This window comes from Rhipicephalus microplus, chromosome X (assembly GCF_043290135.1).
Source record: "Rhipicephalus microplus isolate Deutch F79 chromosome X, USDA_Rmic, whole genome shotgun sequence".
Classification (NCBI taxonomy): Eukaryota; Metazoa; Arthropoda; class Arachnida; order Ixodida; family Ixodidae; genus Rhipicephalus; species Rhipicephalus microplus.
In genome coordinates, this window is record NC_134710.1 from 386255078 (window position 1) to 386261353 (window position 6276).

At 43.5% G+C, this 6276-nt stretch overlaps 1 protein-coding gene across 5 annotated transcripts in view; it reads left to right on the forward strand.

The window, feature by feature from the left end:
• Window positions 1–6276, forward strand: part of LOC142776432 (uncharacterized) — a 147750-nt gene that overhangs the window by 70374 nt on the left and 71100 nt on the right. The window lies entirely within an intron of this gene.

Consider the following 6276-nt stretch of genomic DNA (forward strand, 5'->3'; position numbering starts at 1 on the left):
CACCCACTTGTTTTTTTTTCTTTCAGAGCACTTCATCCACAGAGTGAGTCACAAGCTCAATAATCAAAAAGGGATCAAAATATTTGTGCTCATTCAAAAGCACGAGCTTTTCAGCCTCAGATGAGTGGAGTTTCTTCATAAGCTGCAAGCTTTCCACTTTCAACATTCTCAATTATCTCACAATTTACTTGTATTAATGTTCAATAAGCAGTATGTGAGAAACCAATACTGCAAGCAACCTTCAATTTGTGCACTGTAAGTGGTGTTTACTTAATCGTACGCATTTCAGAAAAACTAGCCTTGCAACCAGCCGTTAGGCCATTTTGTGCCCTCCAAGCTCCCTGGCAGATCACAGTCCTTCTAGATAAGACTGCCATGCATGCTTCCAGGTTAATTCTAGGTCCGCTGATTGATAACAGTCCCAGCCGTACCATAAACTTGCACATATAGAGAGCACGTGTCTTTCCTATTTTCGTACAGGAGCTCCAAGTAATTAAGAGGCTTGATTTGCCAGTACGAGCAACCGATGCATCGCAGCACCTTAAGAAACTCTGCGATCTGTGAAGGGCCGAAAAAGATATATTTAAAAACAATCATTAAAAGCACTCACTTCCTATACTTACTTGACGAAGCTATAACTTCATCAAAGTGATCATATCTAGTGCTATCACTTTGAAAGAAACTGAAGCCCCATGTAGGATTTACATACCGCAATTTATATGCCCTAGTGAAGTACAGTGCTACCACAGCAGTAATCGTGTGTAGAACTACTTTTTTTAAAATAACATGAGTTCCTCAAGTGCAACTTGGCTCCTGGAAAATAAATTCACATTACGTTTTCAGCTATCAAACGTGGTAAATAGACAGGCCCACCTTAATAATCACACAAGAGCTAACTTATAACAAATTACAAAAACTGCTGATTCATTTCCCACCTCTACATATTATATGGATGTGTATAACAGTAGTAGTAATTTTTATGCTTGAACTTTACGTGAGGAAACATTACACCTGCTGCGCTGAAAAACTTGAACATGACAAACTTGAACTCACCAATGGCTGTATTTAGTAGCCGTCAGTGTCATCAGGGACCAAGTTTGTTCTCGAGCCAACAGGCAAAGAACATCTGCAGACTGGAAGCTGCCGATGACATAGCAATGAAAGGCTGGCCAGGTGTGCAAGTGCATTGATATATTGTAGGAACTGGCAATGAACCACCGTTGTCAAGGCTCCAGTGCCTTGCTGCACGATGGCCAGACGAGCTCGAAAGCCGGTAGTTAGCTGGTACTAGCCCACAACTATATTCAGAGCAAAGCACCGGTTAAATCATTGCTCTTTCTGATGACCTGAGGGAAGCTTCACGTTCACTGGCTCTTGCTGGCACACGAACTCTGAAGTTCTCAGCGTAGAACAGTCTAGGTGTGCTGCAACACCATTCACAACGTAATCCAACTGGCCCAACTTGCCATCTTGCAACAACAGAATGTAGCATCTCGCAGCTTCGGTTAGTCCCATCACGGCGCTCGGACTATGGCTATCTTAAAAAGGAGAAGTGACGAGTTAAACAAAAGCGCCAAGCCCCACCGCTGCAACTTCGCAGGGCAATACCATTATCAACGCTGCCTTTCAGTTTTCGGTCACACAAGCAGATCCTCTTCACAAGTCTTGGAAACGTCAACACAGCACCACTGTTCACAACGAACATCGTTTCACTCCCGAACACTTGACTTTTCCCAAAAAAAATACAAGCGTATGGGTTAACCAGTGGCGAAGCAAGAACCGAACACAGCCCGCAGTTCATACGTTTCCGAACGTATTTGGAGTCACTCAAGTAACGTACCGAAACACTGTCAATCCGAAATGTCGCACATCACCCAACTGATGGACTGGAAAGTGAAGCGAATGAACGGTTACCAGTGCACAAACACACATTACAGCCTTTTCGAGTGCTAGTTGTTGATAATGCATAGGCGCCGATCTCGCTTCATAAACACACCGAGGCACAGGCTTCGCTACGCATCATCGTACACCGGTACACCGCTGCTGGTTTTCACACCACTTCATTGCACCGAAAAAGCAGCGGTAATCAGAACACATCCAGTCGAACTATGAAAGAACTAAAACGAGAGGCGTTTGTTGAAATTCGCACAGAAAGGTATGCTGCTTATGACGCCATGTTGTTTTCTACAACTGGAAAGCACGTTAGAGGGCTCTTAGAAAGCTCTTGCACATTTTTCACGGCGTGCCAATGTTTGCTCTGATGTAGGGGGTGATATGACGAACACGATGGGCGTTCCAGATGAAATAAGTGTTTCGACAACGTCATGGAGTGAACTCATGTTGAGAGTATTGCTTTACAACTACTCGCAAGCAGCGCATGTCGGTCAAGCCATCGTCTGCTCGCGTTTGTCGTCTGTTTCGATCAGAGCATTCTACGGTCGTTTCCTCTTGATTGATATGTGGGGTTTAACGTCCCAAAACCACCATATGATTATGAGAGACGCTTAAGTGGAGGGCTCCGGAAATTTTGACCACCTGGGGTTCTTTAACGTGCACCCAAATCTGAGCACACGGGCCTACAACATTTCCGCCTCCATCGGAAATGCAGCCGCAGCAGCCAGGATGTGAACCTGCCTCCTGCGGTTCAGCAGCCGAGTATCTTAGCCACTAGACGGTCGTTTCGTTTTCGCAACGCAATTATTCCCAATTCAAGTGGTCGCTCCGTCGCACAAAGTACATGTCAGTGGCTCACTTCACTTTTAAATGATATTCATGTGCCAAGTTAAACGGCTGGTAATAATCGTAGGAACGAATTCTGCCAAGTTTTGCCCCAGAATCAAGAGGGTTTGCACACTTCAGGTGTAATTTAAATTTACTAGGGTCATTTTATTCCGACTGTTTGCCATATTATCACGGCACATATCGGTTGCTGAACAGTGAAGGTAGAAACGCTTGATTTGTTTGTAGTTTCATGCATAATCACGTGCACCTCTAATACGCTTCGGTCTACAAAGTACGCGCCCATTGCAGATTGTCCAAAAGTGTACCGACAGCTGTATTTAGGAGATCATGCGCATTGGACAGTTAGAACCAAGCGAATTACACTATGGTACAACCACAAAAAGGCTTTATCAACCGCTAACTGAAAAATTGCGCTCATCTTTATTTCAAATAGCGTGCAAGTAGTATTCTCCCATTAACCTCTTTGGTGGTTATTTCCAACAATGACGCAAGCATCTCGAGTTGTACTCTTAATTGGGGTAAGTGAGGCGCAAAACAACAACAAAACAAACAAGGTTGATCCTATGCCGTGCCACATTCGAATGCACCGTACAGTCACGTAGCACATTGGTTTTCATTCAATCACAAGTAGTTACTTGTATAAATTTACGCTATTGACGCCCAATAAGATTCTTCAATAACTGCGACTCCGAACTTATTGGACGATGGTGGTTGTCAATACCATCCACTGCGTACAAGGAAAACCACACAGGAAACTCAAAGTGCTGGAACAAACGAAAAGGCACCAGCAGTCATCAGGCACCCTGCATCGGCGTGAATTAACTCAAAACCAGCCAGGACACCAAAGTGCACCGCCACGGTCGCTGGTTCTAAGTAGCCACATTGTTCCTAAGAGTGGTCCGGACCAATCTTAGCCACTCTTCTCCTAGCCACACTGTTCTTACGCGAAATTTCGCTTCATGAATTCACTTACGAGCTTTTTTTCAGTGAGGTAAGCAAATATAGCAACTGCACCACCATCGCTGACATGTTCCCTGGTAGTCACAGCGCGCTTTATTGCAGCGGACGATGTGACAAAGATGGCCTCTTATGACAATTTTTCCGTTCTTCAATCGACTTACGGAACAAAATTTCTCTTGCGCGAAAATCGTTTCATAAGTTAGTTTTGTGAATTCATTCCCTGGTGTGGACTGTACCACAGACATTTTTGGCAAAATTTAAAGAAATCTGGTGACTTTCGGTGACAACTGGCTCTTCAATTCGCGAATTTCACTAAGAAGTGAGTAGCAACCCTTCTCATAAGATGCTTCGCATCTAAGAAGCTATGGTTTTTCGGAACCACTCAGCTGATCCAACAGTGGCACTCTGGAGCACTAGAGAGGTGCAAATCAAAGAGAGGTTTTCGTAGCTAAACCCAAGTGCATGACTGAATTATCCACAAATATGAAATAATTTGCCAAATCCACTTTATCTGGCAAGTACTAGCTCGGCGCAAACGGAAAGCTAAAGCATGCGGACGACACACTCGCCGTAGCGGCTGCTGGTGCGTACACTTTTTGCTGGAGTGCTTGTGCAGACGTTGGTGGCACTCGTGTGCTTCAAAAAGGTCTACTCTAGCAGCCGCTAATGACTACCGTATCGGAAAAAAAATTGGCAGATCCTACGTACAGCATAAGATTTAGGTACCTTATCATGAACAAGGCATTTGCAAACACACTTTAAGTGCGCAAGAAGTCGATGCGAAGAATTGGCAGATCCCACGTACAGTGGGAACCGATGACATGCGAAGCACGAATAAACAAGATTCATATGTCGCTTTAAATTGAGCACCACAACGCGAGGCAGACCTAAATTATGCGCTACATGACTTCCATGTCAAGATTATTATGTTTCGATGTGTCATTTATCTTTGTCGTCTTTTCAAATCATGTACTACTAAATTTGGGGACCTCGAGCACATTACGACCACAAGCGCATTATGAGCGTGGAATGTACTCATGTTGTTACATGGGACGCATGTCATCATTATCGTGTTTGGACGTGTCATTTATCTTTTTCGTCTATTTGCGTCGCGTAATACCAACTTTGTTATATGTGAAGCTAGCAATACGGCCGTGAGTGCATCATGAGCGTGACATGTTGTGATGTTATATGATACGCATCTCATGATTATCATGCTTGGGCGAGTTATTTACCTTCGTCGTCCGTTCGCGTGACCTAATACCAAATGTGGTATATGGGAAGCGAGAACTGCCGCGAGCGCATAGAGCGTGGCATGCAGTCATGTTCTTACATGAAACGCATCTGATTGATTGATTGATTTGTGGGATGTAACGTCCCAAAACTACCATATGATTATGAGAGACGCCGTAGTGGAAGGCTCCGGAAATTTCGACCACCTGGGGTTATTTAACGTGCACCGAAATCTGAGCACACGGGCCTACGACATTTCCGCCTCCATCGGAAATGCAGCCGCCTCAGCCGAGATTTGAACCCGCGACCTGCGGGTCAGCAGCCGAGTATCTTAGCCACTAGACCACCGCGGCGGGGCCGCATCTCATGATTATCATGTTTGCATCAGTCGCATACCTTTGTCATCCATTCACATTGCGTAATGACAAATGTGGTACATATGGAGCTGCGAAAACGACCGCGAACGAATCATGAGCGTGGCATGTAATCATGCTCTTATATTTCACGCATATCATAATTTCCACGTTAGGGTTTCCCTCTTGTGTTCTCCATGCAGTCATATCATACCACAGCAGTTTCGGAACTAGTCATGTGAACGAAATCACCGTAAGAGCAGCAAGATCACGGAACGTAAATCATGACATTCATGACATACATGACATTCATGACATGTGGTGAAAGCATGGTGAGCAGACAGAGGAAGAGATCGGGTAAAGAAGCACAACATTCGTACTTAGAGGGTGGTCTCACACTTACATACATGAATGCAGTTTTCAGATTTATAGAAACATATGAGAGTCAATTCTTTCAGCTATAAAACGAGTTCCGCTCGCACAGCAATTAATTTGTAAGACAGATGCGAATTGCACCCACTAAACTTTGAACAACAAATCTAATGATATCATATTCACGCAAATTTCTAATCCAAAAAGTGGTTATTTTTATATGCCTTTGGCATTTGTATGACATTCATGACATACACATCATGATTTTCATGTTATGATTAGTTGGTTATGCTCGTATTACAGTCATGTTATCCCACGTTATATTTAGTATTGATACCATTATCGAAACTGCGAGGAGAGCGAAAAGTCGTAGGTGGATAGATAAATAGATAGATAGATAGATAGATAAATAGATAGATAGATAGATAGATAGATAGATAGATAGATAGATAGATAGATAGATAGATTTTCAGCCAATAATAAAAAAAGTTGGTAACTAATTTTCAATAAGTATTAAGCATAGGGGAAAATCAACTGCGTAATTACAGGCTCGTGAGAATAGTATACGTTTAGTTGAATTCGCCTAAGTGTCTTTCAGTGTCAAAATCATGGCTCA